The 19691-nt window shown below is 45.2% G+C and overlaps 1 protein-coding gene and 1 long non-coding RNA gene across 2 annotated transcripts in view; both read left to right on the top strand.

Moving 5' to 3' along the window:
- Nucleotides 1-19691, top strand: part of LOC143819822 (uncharacterized) — a 150816-nt gene that overhangs the window by 111985 nt on the left and 19140 nt on the right. The window lies entirely within an intron of this gene.
- LOC143819826 (uncharacterized) lies at nt 1058-19147 on the top strand. The gene is made up of 3 exons (XR_013225112.1): nt 1058-3242; nt 11790-15121; nt 15305-19147. It is a non-coding gene; the product is annotated as an uncharacterized LOC143819826 (long non-coding RNA).

The raw sequence follows: 19691 nt of genomic DNA, 5'->3' as shown, positions 1-19691 counted from the left end.
ATCTCACAATTAAAGAGTGGAAAAGCCCCCGGTGGCGATTTCATCCCCCCCCCCGGACCTACTGAAATCAAACATGGATTGGTGGGCCCCAATTTTAACCTCTTTATTCACATACATCGATCAGACAGCTCAGATTCCCCTTGACTGGGGACTTGGTGTCATAGTGCCCATCTTCAAGAAAAGTAACAGAGATGATCCCACATGTTGAGGACGTCGTATGGAGGGTCCAGAATGTAACAAGCATTTCACTACATTTAAGGTAAGCATTTCACTACATTTAAAGGGTGCGGAAATGAGAGAGAAGCGGATTGCCCCAAGGTCACCCAGCTGGCTGCCTGGGGAGGAGAGGGGAACCAAAGCCTGTTCTTCAGATTACAGGCTGCTGCTCTCAACCACCTCAACAAAATGGCCACTCTTAACTAGGACACCAAGTTCGGCAGGTTGGCTGAGAAATATGGGGGGAATATAATGACCGGGTGGGGGGATATTGCTATATCCCCCTAGGAAATCACAGAATAAAATGCAGGAGGCTGCTAGTGATATGGGAGACAATGGGGATCCGCAGGGCGATCCTGAACAGAGTGACACCCCTTTTGAAGGCCTGTCAATCACCCCCGAACTGCAGAGGGAGGGAGCTGCAAGCTTTGGCAAATCCCAGAAAGGAAGAGAGGAAGGAAGGAACCTGCTTAACCGCAGCTGCTTCGCCCAACAGCTTGCAAAAGATCGCCTCCGTCCTGGGCAGCATGCTGCAGCACCGACCCAGTTGCACTTTCCACGAGCAGAGGCTGCGGGGGGAACCGGAGAGAGGCGCCTGCCAGAGACGTCAGAGGAGGCGGCCACCGGGTCCTCCTGCTCACGTGTGAACGGGCTACTCTGCTCCGGGAACTGGAAGGCAGGCCCAGCAGCGCTCGGCTCGCCTCGCTCCGCGGCTGGAAGGGCTGCGGGGACCTCCGCGGCGGAGGAATTCTCCGAGGGAGCCGGCGGGATCGGGACTCTTCCCCCGGGATGCGCCCGGAAGGAGACCAGGTCAGGCAGCGCTTCTCTCGGCCGGCTCCCTCCCTCCCCCCCCCCCTCCCTCGCTCGCGTGGCTGTTTCCCCTGCCCTTCCGCGGGGCGCCCTGTCCAGAGAGCTTCCCAGCGTCTTCTTCCAACACCCTTCCCCGCTCCGAGAGGAATTCTCCGGGGAGCTTCCCAAAAGGGGGCGGGGGGGGGGGCGGGAGACGCCATCAGCACAACCGGTCCTAAAGCCAGTTCCTCAATCGAAGCCTTTAGAAAATCCTCCTGGTCTGCCCGGGGCTCCCGCAGATGCTGTATCGCTTTTGCTGTTTGAACTTGTCGCCACCAGGTGGCAAAGAGACCCGATGGGCCAAGAGCAGAGACTCGTAGTGTTCGAAGGAGCCATAAAGGCCATCTAGTCCAGCTCCCTGCTAGGTCTGATTTTGCCTTTAGTCTACTGAACTGGTGAGTGGGCAGGACCAAAAGAAGGATCCTGAGAGGGCATACCTCTTAACCAACCTGTGACTCTGTCAGAATCTAACACCCAAGGCTGCCAAGAGACAGAACCTGCTTTCCCCTCCGCTTTATTGGGGGGGGGGGGGTAATATCTAGCTGGAGAAGAGTTCTGATGAGCTCAGAAAGCTTGCCCAGTATTTTCTATCCTTTCGGCTGGCCCAGACAAAAGCATTCGGTTTGTTCTTTGGCACAGAGAGTCCCTGTGAGATCAGGGATAGCTAAAGTGATGCTGGTGCTAGAGGCAAAACCAAACCCAAAGGACAAACTCGCCCACTGTTTTACTTGGAGTTTAAGCCACAAAGAAGTTATCGTGTGCAAGGCCTAATGAAAGAAACAGGGAGGCCTGGGCTCAATGAAGCAGTCTCCTATCTGGTTGAATTGACTAAGAATATGCCAGCCTTTCTTAGTGGTCTCCCATCCAAGTATTGACTGTCAACAGCCCTACATAACTTCCAGCACTCATCTTGAATTTGCTTCAGAGGGGTCTGGAGATTTGACCTGCTGTGTATTTAGGCCTCCTCTGAACAGACCCCAGATTTCCATGGTAGCAGGCCCAGCTCCAGTGACAAAGTCAGGAACAAGGGAATAAACAGGCAAGGAGCAAGGAGAGGGTAAGTGGCATTTTTAGATCCTTAGATACACCAGTTTACATATATACATATAAAGTTCTATCAAGACAGACTAAGTAAAAAGGATTAAAGTAGTATGGAGGGTAAATAGATAAGAAATACTTCTAGGTTCCAACATTTTGTAATTGCTCAGTGTTGTAGCTGCTCAACTACTTAGTTGTAGCTAATTTTAGGTCTAATGTTAGTTTTGTTCTAGTTTTCTTGCATTGTTCTAATTTTAGTTCTGTTGTAGCTGCTCACTGTCATTCAGTGAATGGACGTCAGCAGGGCAAAAGAGATTGAACCTGGGTAAGTGCAAAGTAATACATGTTGGAGCCAAAAATCCGAACCATAAACCTACGCTGATGGTGCCTGAACTGGCGGGAACTGACCAGGAGAGAGATCTTGGAGTCATGGTAGAGTGACTCACTGAAGATGTCAACTCCGGGTGCGACTGCAATAAAAAACGGCCAATGCTATGCTGGGGATCACTGAGGAAGGGCATGGAAAGTGAGTCAGCCGGGACTCTAATGCTCCTGGATAAACCTACTGGGCGGCCTCCTTTGGAATACTGCATTCAGTTCTGTTCACCACAGCTCAAAAAAGATACAGCATTGGAAAAGGTGCAGAAAAGGGCAACTAAAACAACTAAGGGGGTGGAACTCCCTCCTTCTGAGGAAAGTTGAAAGAGATTGGGGCTTTTTAGCTTGGAGTAACAATAATTGAGAGGTGACACGAGAAAGGCTCACAAAATTATGTACGGGATAGAGACAGTAGAGAATGACGTTCTTTTCTCCGTTGCTCACAAAATAAGAACACCTGAGCACTGCAGGAAATGAATGAGGCTTACCACAGATCCAAAATGGCTTCTCTGATGGCATTCTCTTTGTTTGAACTTGATGCAGCATTGGAATACAAGGCACCTTGCAAGCTCAGAAATGTGCATTAGGCACGGAACACCAGTTTTGCATTCAAGAGGCTTTAATCTCCGGCACCTTCAGTTAAAGGAACAGATATTTGGTGTGAAAGATCTTCTATGAGAGACCCTGAAGAGCAGCTGCCGGTCAAAATAGGCAATACAGAGCACGACAGACCCGTGATCTGACTCTGCATAAGATACATGGTATGTTGATATGATCTGCCTGCTGCTACTGTCCAGCACCCTAAATGTCACCATTTCAGACTGGATGAAAGAGGAAACAGCTCTTAACCTTCATGTGAATCATTCTGTGCCAATGGTTGCCACATCACACAAGATTTTATCAGCTACATTAAAAAGTTTTGCTTTTTTGGGGAGGTGGCGGGTTTCCCTGATATATTGTGTAAAGATGAAAGTATTGTATAAGTTATGCCTAGCAGCATGAGTACAAGCGCAGTGTATATATATCGTATATCTGGGCTGAAGATGACTTGGAGCAAACCTTGGTGTGTGTGTGTGGGGGGGGGCTATCTATGTACTGGCGTGCACAGTGGAGAAGCATCAGGATTTCCCACCCCTGACATAACAGCACAAGTGAAGGATGTGAAAAAATCTTCATCTGTACAATCGCTGACAATTACAGATTGTAGGAGGGAAATTATATTGCAAAGAGTGAACAAAATCATTATTTTGACAATCTCTTCTGCTGACTTTTAATTATCTTTAAATTTGGTCTATAGAATGATTTGGGGGGGGGGAACATGTCTGGAATTTTGGAAATTGTCACTTCTCATTTCGCAGACTGAGCAATTAGAAACATTCGGCCAAAAGAGTCATTAATACAACAAAAATACAAAATGTCTTTACACTTTAAACGTTCTTTTAACTGTATAAACTGCCCTATCAATAGGTATTCCTTTCTTACTTAAGGACATAATAGTGGATGATTGCAAAAATTGGGATTAGAATTCCAGAACTTGTGGTTCTTTCTTGCATTCGCAAACATGTGTGCCTTGTTCTTGCTTTCTTTTTTTTATATTTCCAATTTCTGAAGTCTGCATTAAAAATTTTGTAAAGCAGGTATAATGTTTCTTAAAGGGACTGAAACCAAATAACCCTTGTATCTTAAGCGTAAGGAATGTCCTATACTTTGTGGTGATTGAAGCAGAATCACAGGTTATTCCAGTGAAAAATATCCCCAAGGAATAAACCAAATTAAATTCTGTCTTATGCCGCAAGATCTTGTCGTTACAAGAGCCTTAAGTGAGTGAGGGAATGCAGTTGAATTGTGTTGTTCAGGGAATGCAGTTGAATTGTGTTGTTTATCGAGATCTTTTTTTCAAGTAGTTTCTCTAGGGCTGCCAGCTCTGGGTGCGGAAATACCTGTCGATTTGGGGGCTGGAACTAGGGGAGGGGAGAGCTTCCGTTTCCATGAAAAAAAAATCCCCTTCAGCTACGGTAGGCAATCCCCTCAAGGGAAAAACCAAGAAGTCATGTCAGTCTGCTCTAAGGAAGCATTTTAGCAAGACAACATTGATACAGAAATTGCAGAATCCTGAGGCCGATCATCTTGACCCACAATGATAAAGTTGGAATAGCGCAAAAGGATTTGTAGCAAGGGGGGGGGGGAGATACAAACCCATTGTATTTTAAGGTTGCTGTGTGCCTATTTATTGGGACCTGGGTCGATAGTCTACAACAGAGGTAGTCAACCTATGGTCCTGCAGATGTCCGTGGACTACAATTCCCATGAGCCCCTGCCAGCAAATGGACATCTGCAGGACCACAGGTTGACTACTCCTGTCAAAATGCCCAATTTCAAAGGACCTTTCAAATTTCCATCCCTCAACTAAACGTCATCCCTTAATCCTCACCTGTGTTAGATCCTGTCAGCTCCAGAGACAAGAAACATTACTTCAAGGCGACAAATTGTGCTCGGGCCACTGAATATATTTCTGAATGGCGACAGAAACTGGATTTCAGCTCTGTATCCGTGGTTCACAGCCTTGTGAACTGGCTGACGGCGGCTGGGTGAGACCTGGTTGAGTTCTTTTCTCAGGTACTTTAAGCCTGGGTATGCCCAGAGGTCCAAGCTAAAGGGCAAGAGCCAAAGGACCTCTCAGGGCCGTAGGCGAAATGGGAGAGAAAGAGCCACCAGCAGCTATAGATAGTCAGCTATAGACAGACCTACTCTGTATTCAGACTCTAGCTGACGGATATTGAGTTAGCAGAATGCTTATTTAAGCTACTGTGCAATCACAGCAATGCTGGCTGAGTGAGCATAGACAGAAAACAGCAACGAAAGCATAGACTCAGGTTGTGCTATTAAATGAATACAGCAACTGTGAGTGGTCAGTGTTCCTGTCAATCTCACTGACACTATGGTTAGGAATCTTCTGCAGGCAGAGGCATTGCACAGGGCACAGCTACCCATTATGAAGTCCTTTGAGGGGAGCAAGACAAGACTTTGCACCAGGTGTGTAACAGGAGCTTGGTGCCTCCCAGATGCACACTGGCTCTTTCCTGTTTGTGACTAAAGAAGACAGGTATAAATAGCTTTATCATCTCCTCCCCACTGCTTTTGCATCTGCAGACCACCTTGTGAAGCCAAAGTGTGATCTGCTGTAAAAAAAATCATGTTCTTTATAGGGCTACACCTAAATTTGTGACAGAGCCAACAGAGGATCCAAAAACAAGGTTTGCAGAAGTAAAGACAGCAGGAGAGATAAAGTTGCTTCTCCCTGCTTCCTTCAGCCATCAACATAAAAGAGCTGGGATTATGTGAAGCCCTTGGGTTGTTCCCTAAGGCAGGCGTAGTCAACCTGTGGTCCTGCAGATGTCCATGGACTACAATTCCCATGAGCCCCTGCCAGCAAAAGATGGCAGGGAATCGTGGGAATTGTAGTACATGGACATCTGGAGCAGTGGTCCCCAACCATTTTATCACTGGGGACCACTCAACGCCGGGGACCACTCACCGGGGACCACTCAACGCCTTTTACTGAAGCCCGGGGGGGGGGGTAGTATACTCCTCTACTCTCAACCACTGCCCTAGCGCTCTCTGATCGCTGTGGTAATGTTTAAACATCCCTTCAAAATAAGATACATGGCACAACAATCAAGTGTGTTGTAAAGGGCCGGGGGGGGGGGTGAAGTAAACGGCCGGGGGGGAGAAGGCGTCCTTCGGGGCCCTCCTCCAATTAGTCGAAGGACCACATGTGCTCCGCGGCCCACAGGTTGGGGATCGCTAATCTGGAGGACCACAGGTTGACTACCCTTGCCCTATGGGATTTTCTACATTCTCATTTTACTAGCTGGTAAATTCCTGTTTCTTCTCCCCCCCCCCCCATTCTGCATGTGCTTTGCTCCCTCTAGTGGTATATTCAATATTACACAGAATTATGTCCAGCATAAAAACCTGCAGTTCAAATCTGCTGGGAGATATGCTGGAAATAAAACTGTGTGATATCAAATAAATTACTAGGGTGAGCAAAATACATACAGAACCCTCGCCCCACAAAAAAACAAAACAAAACACAGGAGCTTACCAGAGAGTAAAATGTGAATGTGGGAAAACCACATACAAGGACTTGGTCATATGTAGATGAAGCATGAAGCCTTTCCCCTTTCTCTTGTTTATTGCAATTTTATATCTTCTGTATTGTAAATTTGTGGCAGTCCTTACTGGGGGGAAAGCAGGTAATTTAAAAATATGAATAAAGAAATAAATGGTGGTTTTAAGGCCTATAGAGGGATATTATTTTAGAAGAAGAAGAAGAGTTGGTTCTTATATGCCTCTTTTCTCTACCCAAAGGAGTCTCAAAGCAGCTTACAGTTGCCTTCCCTTCCTCTCCCCACAACAGACACCCTGTGAGGTAGGTGAGGCTGAGAGAGCCCTGATATCACTGCTCGGTCAGAACAATTTTATCAGTGCTGTGGCGAGCCCAAGGTCACCCAGCTGGCTGCATGTGGGGGAGTGCAGAATCAAACCCAGCTCGCCAGATTAGAAGTCCGCACTCCTAACCACTACACCAAACTGGCTCTGTATTTTACATCAGACCCACTATTTACGTGTGCTGTCTCTTTCAAAGAGATGCTATTAAGCCTTTATTACTGCTTGAGTTTCTTCACCGAGGCAGTGGAATTTTCCGATCAGCGAGGTTGGTGACTTATAGGACTCAAGCCATTAACTACAAGCAAAAAAGCTCCCCTTCTTATTTCCAGTGGTGTTTCATTTCATATCCGTAATTATAAAACAATATTTTTAAAGGGTGGCATATATCCTCAATGAAGCTTCTGGAGCCATATCAGGCTTTCTCTTCAAGCTATCACAACAGCACAAGTTTGCAACAGACAAAAATGCACATTTAAAAAAAAAACACCGAGAGGCTACTTACCACCTTGGCATGTAGAAGTCTAGCTCCTCCTTCCGCCTGCAGCGCTGCAATTACACCCTGCCTAGAGATGGAGGAGGAGGAGGAGGAGGAATTAGTTTGTATACCCCACTTGTTACTACCTGAAGGGGTTTCAAAGTACACTTACAATCACCTTCCCTTCCTCTCCATACAACAGGTACCCTGTGAGGTAGGTGGGGCTGAGAGCCCTGATGTTGCTGCTCTGGGAGAACAGCAATATCAGGGCTGTGACAAATTTTATTCAAGGTGTAAGCTTTTGTGTTCACGTGCGCTTCCTCAAACATAATGAAATGGGAATCAGCAGTCCATACTTATAGGGAGAGGGTAAATTAGCAATAAATTAGTCCACCGCATAATGAAGCTTTTTAACAGATTCAAAGACCAAACAGGAACAAGTAGCTTAGCAATATGAGCCTGACAAAATTGGGGATAACTGGGCAGGTGCAACCAGCAGATACTCTGCTTCCACCCTCCATCCATCTGCTCTCAAGCTTGGGGATGTCTTTTCTTCTGAATAAGCATTTGGAGTGGGGCAGTGGGCTATATGGGGTTGTCCCCAGAACATGCGCCCTTCCTCAGCCATCATGAAATGGGAATTACCAGTCCATACCTATAGGTCAAGGGAAGTAAATTAGTAAATGGCATCACGAAGATATTCATTTTGTGTGCTTGTACTCGGCTGTAGCAGAATCAGATATTGTTGTTTGGGGGAAAGACTTGTCCACTGGTACGAAATGCAGGCATGTGGAAGGTTTCGATAACATTGCTGGGCTTCTCTGAGGTGTCCTTTGAGCATGAATAACACACTCCAGGCCTCAGTGCAGTGTGTGCATGCTGGGCCTCCCCTTGCTGTCTTCTCCCTTGTCTGCCCTGGGATGTATCTGTGACGTTTATGAACAATTTGAGAATGACAATTGGTAAAGAAGTGAGCATGGATCTTATTGTTGTTTGCGTAATGCAATGGATTCCAGACAACTATATGTTGTACATCATGGGGAATTTTTATTGTTACGGGAATTTTAAAAATGCTAAAAAACCCACAAACCCCCCCCAAAACATGCAAGCAATAGTAAGGAAAGTTTGCTAAAGGCTTCAATTGCAGAAACAACCCATTCCCTGGAGAGCACCAGGTTGAAATGATCACTGCCAGTAATGTAAGACAATAGCCGCCTCTTCCCCTGTATTTTCTATCATGCCATACAAAACAGCAGGAAGCTGGAGATTCTTCACAAGGTCCTTTGCCCTGTACAACAACAGACCTGTCCCCTGTTCCGATTTATGACTTCCATCTGTCAATACATCTTCTCATTTATAGGCAATAAAGCAATACTTCACTCATTGTGTGCGCCAGATCCAAGATTTAATCAGCCAAAATCGAGGTCTGCTGCCTGAGCGGAAAGATTAAGATTGACAGATTTCATAGGTTTAATTCTGGTGGAGAAGCCAAGCTGTATCTCATCTCAGGCTTCTTAACCCGCCTGGTTCCACCCTGTCCAGCTGGTGGGTGTTTCTTTTCCCTTTATCTCCTATCTGCAACCTGTGCAGGGCCAGTGTAATTTTATAACGTGGCTGCTAAATCAATGCATTTGAATGGCTTTTCCATTGGATATCTTTGAACAGGGAAACCAGTTTCTGTAACCAGATTCATTCTGAGGACTGGCAAGCAAGAAACCACATTCATTTTTTTAAAATTATTATTGCATGGTGCAAAATAGGCGGAAGGGGATTTTAGAAAATCAAAGCAGGGACAACGGCTGGTTTTCCAGATTATGGAAACAATTATGGAAGAGCTGCTGCCTTCTCAGTAGTCACTCCTCCAAAAACACAGCTACTTAAGGAATGAGTGGTAAACAAAGGCCTCATTAGATGTGATGAGGTGAAATGTAACCTTTCAGCGCCAGTTCTCTGGTGCAAGACTCTGACTGGAATTATCGATGTATCCAATTCAAGAGCCAACTAAGATAGCCTGACTGAATTCAGGAGAGAGCAATGAACAAGACAGGGAAAGCCCCTCAGAAAGAGTTGAAAGCACTGAAAACCCCAGTTAGAACAGCCTTTCTCAACTCTTTTTACTGTTTTACCTGAAGCATTTTTAAGGCTTCGAGGAACCCCAGAAGTGGCAGGATCCTGCAGACTATGGTTGGAAAGCTCAGCTGTGGACATGCCCACCCTTCCGACCCCCTCCAGGCCCATCATTGGCCATTTGGAAAGGGCAAGTTGACAACCATATATGGACATATCACCTGATAAATGTTTAACAAACGTTTAAAAATATATTAAAATTAATTAATTCCCATTAATTCCATTCAGAAAACCCTTCCAGGGCTGTCAAGAAACTGCAGGGTTTCAAGAAACCCTGGTTGGGAAAGCCTGGGTTAGAATGAACATCCCAATAGGCCATCTGTCAACTCTGGGGGGAAATGTACACAAATTGTTTTGGGGGGAAATTCCCCACTCCAGGTCCAATTCTGTCACCAAGCAAATCCTTGTTTGTTCTGGAAGAAGCAGTTATTTCCAAAGATTCAAGCACTCAACCCAAAATGAGGCATTCTGTCTGCTTTGATAGAAGCATGACCAGCAGGAGAACATACTCTGTTTAAAGCCCCTCATTTATATAAGAGGAAAGGGCATGAGTTTGTCCCAACATTCAGTGGCAAAGTTACTCAAGAGAGAACATGCTGAGCTGCTTTGCACCTCTTTGGTTCATAACCATTTGGGTTTTTACCATCGAGATCAGGGGTAGGCATGTGAGCTAAGCCAAAAATCGGAACCACTTCTGCTTTGAATGACCATTAAAAGCCCTTCTCAAGCAGCCCTTTCAGCCGAAGCTTGAGCCGAAGCACTTTGGAGTTGTCCGAAGCGCTCCAGCCATTAAAGTCAATGGCATCATTGATTTTAATGGGGATTTTCAAGTTTCTGCCTTTCCCATGGCCTGGGTGTGTGTGGGAAGGGAGGTTTAAGTTAGAGACTCCAAACTTTCCAGGTGCCTCCAAGAGGCTCTTCTCCAACTCCTCTCCAAGTTTCAAAAAGATTGGACCAGGGGGTTCAATTCTAGGGGCTCTATTACTGCTTGGTCAGAACAGCTTTTTTCAGTCCTGTGGCAAGCCCAAGTCAGACTTCACACTCAAATCCAACAACCTTGCAAATTGCAAGTTGCAAATCTGCACTGCAATGCCATTTGCAAAAGCATTGCAATGACTGGCTGTAAGGCCCTACAACTCCCCCTAAGGTGCTTTTGTCATTAGGCTGCAGAGTTGTCTCTTCCTCCTCCCTCCTGTTGCCCTGGAAACCAGAGCAAAAGGAGGGAAACAGTCCTAGAGGAGAAGTGAAATTTAACTTTGTAGTTCTTTAAACCTCTTCACCGGCAGCTATTCAATATAGCCGAACATACCAGAAAGAAGCTGAAAATTCGGCTTTACTCAGGATCAGCTATACCAATAGTTAGACAGATTCTCTGATCTGTATCCGGCTTTTAAAATACCTGAAAAATACTGGTAAGGTATTTTCGGGGTATTTTTTCATTGTGGATACAACTGAATGCACACCCTTAGACACCACAAATAGTTGTTCAGGATCATAGGTCCATTGCTGTCTCATGCCCTTTTGTCGCACCATGTCCTGAAATAAAAGGACTATTGCACTGTTTCCTATTGCCTTCTGTCACTGGCCACCCCAGACTTGTAGCCCCTCCACAACCTTTTGAGGGATCCCCTCACAACAGCAATGAACACAGGTGCTGAGGCTGCCCAGAAAGGAGGTATCCCCAGGGAGATCCTGTAGTATTGTGTCAGATGCAAAACTCTTGAATCATGCCCTAAAAACGATGCAAGTGTCATAGAATCATAGAATCATAGAGTTGGAAGGGGCCATACAGGCCATCTAGTCCAACCCCCTGCTCAACCCCCTGCCCTAAGCATCCTAAAGCAACACAGTTCTTTTTCCCGGAACAGAAGATGGCATGTCACACTCTTAGCTCTACCAGTCCTTTCCGCATGGAGGTGAGTTCTTCCAGGTGGGAGTGGTTTGGAGAGGCATCTCATCCTGCACAGGACGGAACGGATAATGTCAGAGAAAATTTCAAGTGTTTTGAAATTTCTTTTGAGCTGCGTGGAATAGCTTTTGTAAGCAGGTTTTTAAAAGTGTGTTTTCAACAATATTGTTCCTAAGATAGCTTTACTTTTTAAAATTCCCACGTAAAAGGAAGAGTTTTGTGACCCTTTGGGGACAGATTTTTAAGGGCAACATATACTTTTAAAAAGATAAACAGCAGCAGCATGTTTCCCCGTTCTGCCTGCAAACCAATATTAAAGTCCTGCTCCTATTTTGAATGTTGCAGAAATAAACCAGGCAGAATCCTGAGGAGGCAGAAGAGAACCGAGCACATGCTGAGGGGCAGAGAGGAAGGGATGAGCATGAGAAGAGGAGAGATCTCAGAAGTCTGGGGAAATGTATTAATTTGCAAACGATGCAGAGAAATTTCATTCTCCAGGTCTTTCCATTTTTGGAGCCAGATGAATGGGCCACAGCCAAGTATGTGCCATTGACTGCAGCAAGCGGTGTGCAGTAATACTAGGCAAGCCATCCTCCTTCGGACAGAATCCTATTTAAATTTCCTCTCAAACATACCCGAGGGATGACATTTTCTTGCACTGTGTGTGGGTGTGAAGTAAGGACAGACACAAGGCTTGCTTCTCTCTCTGTGCTAGCTCGCTCTGAAGAAGCTTGGTTGAAGCTTGGTTGAAGCTTGGTCTCCTTCTCCAGCAGACTTGCCTTTTCTTTTATTTTCAGCCCAGGAAAGCAGACTTTTCAATATACGTTTTAGTCATGAAAGTTTACAGAAGATTTTGGTTGTGTACACATTACATTGTGATCAGAGTGCAAGACATGGCTTAATCTTCACCCAGGAAGGTTTCTTGAGATTAGCTATTTACAGAAACCCTGTCTTTCTGATGATTACACAGAGACCAGACCTTTCTTGGGTGTGCCCAACAGCTAGGAGCAGAGACAAAATTAGACAAATCTCTACAGTGTGGGTGAGGACGGACGGACAAGAATTCCAAACTTAGCAACAGTGCCCCAGCAGACTAATGAATGTGTCTGCCAGTCTTTCAGCTGTAGCGCTCCCCGTTTTGTGCTGAAGGCCACAGTTTTGGATCCAGCAGCAAAAGAAAAGTTGTGCCTGTCAAGGGAGGTCCAAAAAGAGGCTGGCGGGGGGGGGGGGGAGATTTTCATTTGCCTTCTGAAACAGATTCATCTGGTAGCATTATTCAAATGTGTTTAGCTGCCCAACATGCTATCGTTTATTGTCTCTGTGCTTCCCAGTTGGAGGAGATTATCCTGGGAGGTTAATCAATACATTGCAAAAAAGAGAAAGGAGCAAAACCCGTGAAACAAAGAGCAGCCATGGACTCCTGAAAATTAAACTCTTGGCAGGCAAAGAGTCACCCCGCTAACCAATTGAAAGCAGATTCCTCCAAAACTTTCATTAAAATGTATTGACCCCTGTGGCCCCTTGCCACACTAATGAGTCTCCCACGAAAATACTACTGGATAAAAAATTACTCAGATACAAGAAGTCATATTTCTACATCCTCATAGAGTAAGAAGTAGCCGCACAGAAAAAGCACTTGTAACTGTATTACTAAATTAGGGCTTGGTGCTAATATACTTGGTTACAGTTCCTTGTAGATGTATCTAGCTAGCCAACAGCTAAGAGGCTGCTGTTGTTGTTTTGAAATTGTAGCGTGTTATTTTATCGATGTTTTGCCAGTTGAAACAGAAACTCAAGCCCTTGATAACGGAGGTCCAATGGCTAGGGAAGAAAGGGTCAGAGGAGGGAGCATGCCTCCCCTGCCTTGATGGAGTGCAATGAATACTTTCATACAGCATCAAGAGCTTGGTAGGGATCCTTGACTATTCCTTATCAACAGTGGTGCAAGTCACAAATGTAGCTTGCCAGGTGTTTTACCACCTGTACCAGGTGAAGCTACTAGCACCCTATTTGGCCCCAGAAGACCTAGCCACAATGATCCATGTGACGGTCATCTCCAGGCTAGATTTCTATAACTATGTGGGGCTACCTTTGGCCCCGCTACAGAAGTTACAGCTGGCACAAAATGCAGCAGGATGGGTCCTCTTGGGGACCCCATGGAGGGCTCACATTCAGTCTGCCTTCCAACAGTTGCACCGGTTGCTGGTGGAGTTCTGGATCAGGTTCCAGGTTCTGGTACTGACCTTTAAGGCCCTATGTGGTCTGGGCCCTGGGTATCTGAAGGACCACTTCTCCCACTATGTCCCCCAGAGGGCACTACACTTGACAAAGACTAGTATATTGTCATCCCAAGCCCCAAGGATGTGTGCCTGGTCTCGACCAGAGTCAGGGCCTTTTTGGCCCTGGCCCCCACCTGGTGAAATGAGTTGCATGTTGAGATCTAGGCTCAGATGGAGCTGTGAAAGTTCTGCAGGGCCTGCAAAACAGCACTCTTCCACCAGGCCTGGGACTGAGACCAGGGCAGTCCATAATTTTACAGGCATCCCTCCATCTCTTCCTTCTTAACTCTTCCTACTTGATGTCATCTCCGGTCTGGGATAGCTCGCAGAGGGCATGAAAGGGGTGCGGGATGGAGTTTTTATATGGTATTTTATTGCAATTTTATTACAGTAACTGGTTTTATTGAATGTTTTATTGTTGTGGACTGCCCCAAGTCCATAGAGGGAGGGGCAGTATAGAATATTTTAAAAAAATTCTTGTTATTATTGTTAGTATTATAGAATCATAGAATCATAGAGTTGGAAGGTGCCATACAGGCCATCTAGTCCAGCCCCCTGCTCAACGCAGGATCAGCCCAAAGCATCCAAGAAAAGTGTGTATCCAACCTTTGCTTGAAGACTGCCAGTGAGGGGGAGCTCACCATCTCCTTAGGCAGCCTATTCCACTGCTGAACTACTGACTGTGAATTTTTTCCTGATATCTAGCCTATATCGTTGTAGTTTAAACCCATTACTGCGCATCCTTTTCTCTGCAGCCAATGGAAACAGCATCCTGCCCTCCTCCAAGTGACAACCTTTCAAATACTTAAAGAGGGCTATGATGTCCCCTTTCAACCTCCTTTTCTCCAGGCTGAACATTCCCAAGTCCCATAGGGCTTGGTCCCTTGGCCCCAGATCATCTTCGTCGCTCTCCTTATATATGCTTGAATATTATATGCTTGAATATGCTTATTATATGCTTGAATTGATAATTGAATAAAAAAGATAGGTTGAGAAAGGCTAGATCTCATATTGAAGACATATTTTAAAAATTAGATATCACATTAGATATTAGATATTATATTCCTGGGATGATTCAGTTTTTAATATGAAAATTATTCCTATTTTGCTTTCTGTGGTGGCTATTTGGGATATGAAAAATCTGATCTTCCTTTAATTTGTTTTCTTCATGAATTGACTAATGTTCCTAAATGTGTAGCTGAAATGTCCTTGCAAGCCAATTTGGGTAAATTATCCCGGTAATTGGCTTTCTGTTTCTATTCCAAAGTGGGCTTTTGAAAAGGTATTCTGGATTTTCATTTTTGATAAATGAAGATTCTTTCAAACTGTCCTGGTTTAAGATTTTTGACTCAAAGCTCCCTCACAGTGGTTTAAGTGCTGACATTATTCATGGATTTGGTCCTACAGCTATAAACTCTTTCAATAGGAAACTTATCCAGGCAATGTGTCATTTAAATACAAGCTTTCATACTCACAGGTGGTTCTTCCTTATTTTGGGGGGTCCCTGCCCCAGATCACTGCCTTCTTATCCCTTTAATTTGTCTATCCCAATTTTTTTCACTGACACAGTTATGAGTACAGCTCATCCCTGTTATAAGTGGTATGTTAATGAATTCCTCTTTATTCAGAGTATTCCTGTGACCTTTTTTTACAGAAGATTGGTACGTTGGTGTATATTTTATTGGAATGGCCCTTATATGTGATTCCCCCCCCCCCAAATTTCTTTTTTAACCTCACTATAAAATAATCTTTTGCCTTTAGTCTAATAGTTCTCCTAATATCACCCTCATTGTCATTGAATTTTTAATTGTTTGGGCCTCATTGATCAAAGATGATATTTATCAGAGGAGAAAACATGACTGCTCAAGATATTTGATCAAAAGAGCTTTAATCTGATGAAAGAGAAGAAAAGAAAAACACATGCATTCTATGTTAAAAGATCCTTTCAAGTTTTGCTCTAGTTCTGCAGAACTTCTCTCTGTGCTAAGTTTTCTTCTTGCAGAAAATTTTGTTTTATGTTGTCAGCACTCAGCAGTATGCCCCATTCTACCACTTCATTCAGCTTCATATGTTAACCCAGCCTCTGTGTCTACCATAACTTAATATTATCATCATGGACAAACTGTGCTTTATTTTACAATACAATAAAAATCTTGAGCCCATGGTCATGATGAAATTATGCCAGTTTGTACAGAAACTGTCTATTTTCCTGGGATGTGGGGAGGCTGCAAGGAGAACAATGCACAGAAAAGTTACATGGATTGATCCCAAGGGTTCCTTAAATTCAGCAGTTTGCAGGAGGTTCAGGTGGTTCAGCCACCATTTTAATGTTAGGCCATTTGCTTCCCCACTCTGACCCCCCTTTTTACATCAGTACCATCAGGGAACTATACATTGCACAATTAGAACTCAGAACTTGTCTTGGGGGATTTAATTTTGTTTGGTATACAACACTACAAATAACACTGATTGTCTATCATGCTCATTAGCCCTAAGTTTGGAGTCATCAAGAATACAAACAGCAGCTGGAAATACTGTCAAGTATATTAGCGTCGAGGACTTTGTGTACTGAATTTAAAATATGATAAACTCAATCAGCAATCATTTTGTAGTGTACTGAGATCTCAGGTCATTGTGGAAGGTGCGTTACTATTTACATTGACTCCTGCATGGCTAATTCACCGGCCTTCGCTTTGGCAGGCGTGTTTGTGGCTATTGAGCAGCATAATGTTCTTGCTCCCCTGGAGGTGAAGGCCTAAGAAAGTAAGACAGAATGGGGCGGGGGGGGGGGGACTTCTCCTTGATCTCGCTGACACCAAAGTACTCTGCTCACTGCAGAAAAATAACACTCATGGTCACTCTGGAGTAAGTTATAATCTTCGTATAGAGAAGGTACAGGATTTTTGTCATTCATAGCTCATACGCAATGCTCCTTTCCAGCACATGGGGGGAAAACCCTTGCGCCATTTCACTGCTTCCCTGTTCCCACTTCCCCCCACCTATTCTGGAGGCTTCTTGACAGTTTTTGAGCTGGTTTTACAGGTTTTCATGAGAGGAAGAGTTGGTTCTTATATGCTGCTTTTCTCTACTCAAAGCGGCTTACAGTCACCTTTCCCCTCCCTACAGCAGACACCCTGTGAGGGAGGTGAGGCTGAGAGAGCCCTGATATTACTGCTTGGTCAGAACAGCTTTAGCAGTGCTGTGGCATGCCCAAGGACACCCAGCTGGCTGCATGTGGAGGAGCAGGGACTCAGTCCTGGCTCACCAGATTAGAAGCTGTTGCTGCTAATCACTACACCACCCTGGCTCGCCAAAACTGATTTATGACACAACAGGCTTTATTTAGGGTAATTCCACATGCCATAATATATAGCTTAATGCTTACCTGATGAAGATGCTATATTCTGGCTCCTCAACATGACGTCACCCGCATTCTGCAACTGGGCAGCAAACTTCTCTCAACATCCTCCATTTTAAAGTGGTTCTCTGGGAATCCCAAAAAGTGGATTGACCACCCTAAAAAGAGGTAGCTTACGGAGAACAACCAGCAGGCAACCAGCAGAAGGAAGGCATGGAGGCTCAATCATGCTAAAGTCATCTGCAGCATCCCACCCTTGCTCCCACCACCCTCTCCCTTGTTCATGGGGAGGGGAATTACTTTTTTTTAAATGGTGAACTTCCTGGAGCAACAAATAGGTGGACACGCATGTAGGCAGTGCTAGGGATAAAAGAATATTTCATTCAACAAAGCGTGTCACTTAAAAGACTTGTCTTTACTTTGGCACCCATGAAAGTAAATGGCACCATAGACTATAATGGGAATTTTGGCATTACCGCCTTTCCCGGAGCCTGGGGGGGGTTGGTATTTGAGGTACAGCCTCCAAATTTTCAGGGTAGCTCTGGAGGCGCTTCCCTGCCCCCCCTCCATATTTCAAATTGATTGGTCCAAGGAGTCCATGTCTAGGGGTTCCGAAAGAGGGTGTACCCATCCACTCCATTATATCGTATGGGACAGACTCTCAATAGAATATAATGGAGGGATGGGGCACCCTCTTTGGGATCAAGGCTGGAAGGAATGATCCCAAAACTAATGACAGCGGCCAAAGATGGCACAGGGGGAAGGCAGTGTTTCCCATTCCTCACTTTTCCCATTTTCCCCTCCATGGGAGTTACACTGGAATGTGGGCAGCATCACTGCCAGTGCTAAAGACACCTGATCCAAGGGACACTCCTTGTTTGAGGGCAAAGTTCCCCAGACTTGAGGAGATTGTGGCCAGCAGCCTACTTTGAGGTCCATTCCGCACCGGGATCCATGTTGCAAATTGTTTGCGGAACGAAAAATCACCATTTTAAATAGTGTAATTTGTCATTATGCATACCTGCCTTTGTAGCGGAATCCAGTTGCGTTTTTATCATTTCCCACAGGGTTCCGGTCTCGGCAAAAATCGCTAGCCAGGAAGCGATATTGCTGAGCTGTGTCCTGTCCCTGGCCGTCAAGCAGCCAATGGGCGGCCATTATCATGCTCCCAAACAGCCCCTTTCCCTTTAAGGAAGGTTTAAAAAAAACACGTTGCAACGAATCTGCGTTGATTCGTTGCAATGGAGAGACCCATCCAGCTAGCAGTTGGTGTTTGAGCTGCCGTTTCATCGTTGCCACGCTCCCCCCGAGTGGAAAAAAAAATCCCCCCCCCTCATGGGCGCGATTTTCGGCCAAAAATAGTGTGAAAAATAAAGGGAAAATAAACCAGCAAACGGGCCTCTGTGTTGCTTGTGCTTGGTGACTTTAAAAAGAGAGACTGCAGCCGGGGAAGCCTCGCTGGGTAAACGAAGGCTTGCCGGTGCGTTGATCTCCGCTCGCTCGGAGAAAAAAAAATGGCGATCGCTTCGCCGGAAGATCAGAGGAGAGAGCCAGGGGGAGGGACGCACAGAACTTTCCCGGTAGTGTTGCAGATTGGTTGCAGGAGTGTAGCGCTTTCCGGAGGGTGAATCCACTTTTTGGGATTTCCCTGAAAGCGCTACAACGAAGCGCTTTTTGCGGATCAGTTTCAATGTCAACGACGTTGTGCATAACAGCAAAACTGTAGTGATTTCAATTAGTAACCATTGTGCTATTTTGGACGAATGCGGAACGGCCCTGGGTTTCTGCATTTTCAGAGAAGGAATGGGTAAGTGGAGCAGTGGCTGTCTTGCAGTGACATCTCCTGGCCAGGAATAAGGACTTCTCTTAGGCTTATTCCACACATTTTGGTTAAGGCAGGGGTAGTCAACCTGTGATCCTCCAGATGTTCATGGACTACAATTCCCCTGAGCCTCTGCCAGCATTTTGTTTGAGTAATTATTCCACAGGTCATAATAATATATGATGCTTTAAGTACTTATGAATCCATGTATTATTATTCAGAGTGCTTACCAAGTTCACACGCTTTTTAGGACTTCAACCTGAAGAAGCACTTTCAAGGGCTACAATCCCTTCTTGCCGTGGAGAAAACAACTCCAGGAATGGAAGGAATTGACTTCTTGATCCTCACTTCCCCTCCACAGGGGAGCCCTAACTGACAGGTCAACCTATGGAAGGGAAACTGGGTAAGTGAGGTTTCCACCTGGATTCTGAAAACATCAAGGGCAGTTGAGATAAAAAAGGACTTTTTGCCAATAAGGTCACCTGACCCCATCCAATCTTTTTCTTTTTATTCCTCCTCCCCCCCCCAAAAAAAAAATTGGATTCAGTAAAAATTGGATTTTGGCCTCCCAGAACTGTGAGGACTTTACTTTTCTTGGACTGCAAAGCTTAAAACCAAGTTTGGCAGGTATCGAATCTCAAACCACCCCCCAGCAGAGAGACAGCTTTTTTATGGTTCATTTGGATAAGATTTCCCCCAAGGGACTCCATTCGACAATGGATTTGACTTGCTTCTTGTAGATCCTTTTTGCCCCTTTAAATCAGTATATTACCAACACCTGGATTGTT

This window comes from Paroedura picta, chromosome 10 (assembly GCF_049243985.1).
Source record: "Paroedura picta isolate Pp20150507F chromosome 10, Ppicta_v3.0, whole genome shotgun sequence".
Lineage (NCBI taxonomy): Eukaryota > Metazoa > Chordata > Lepidosauria > Squamata > Gekkonidae > Paroedura > Paroedura picta.
Note: the sequence above shows the minus strand (reverse complement) of the source record. Positions and strands in the feature narration are given on the sequence as shown.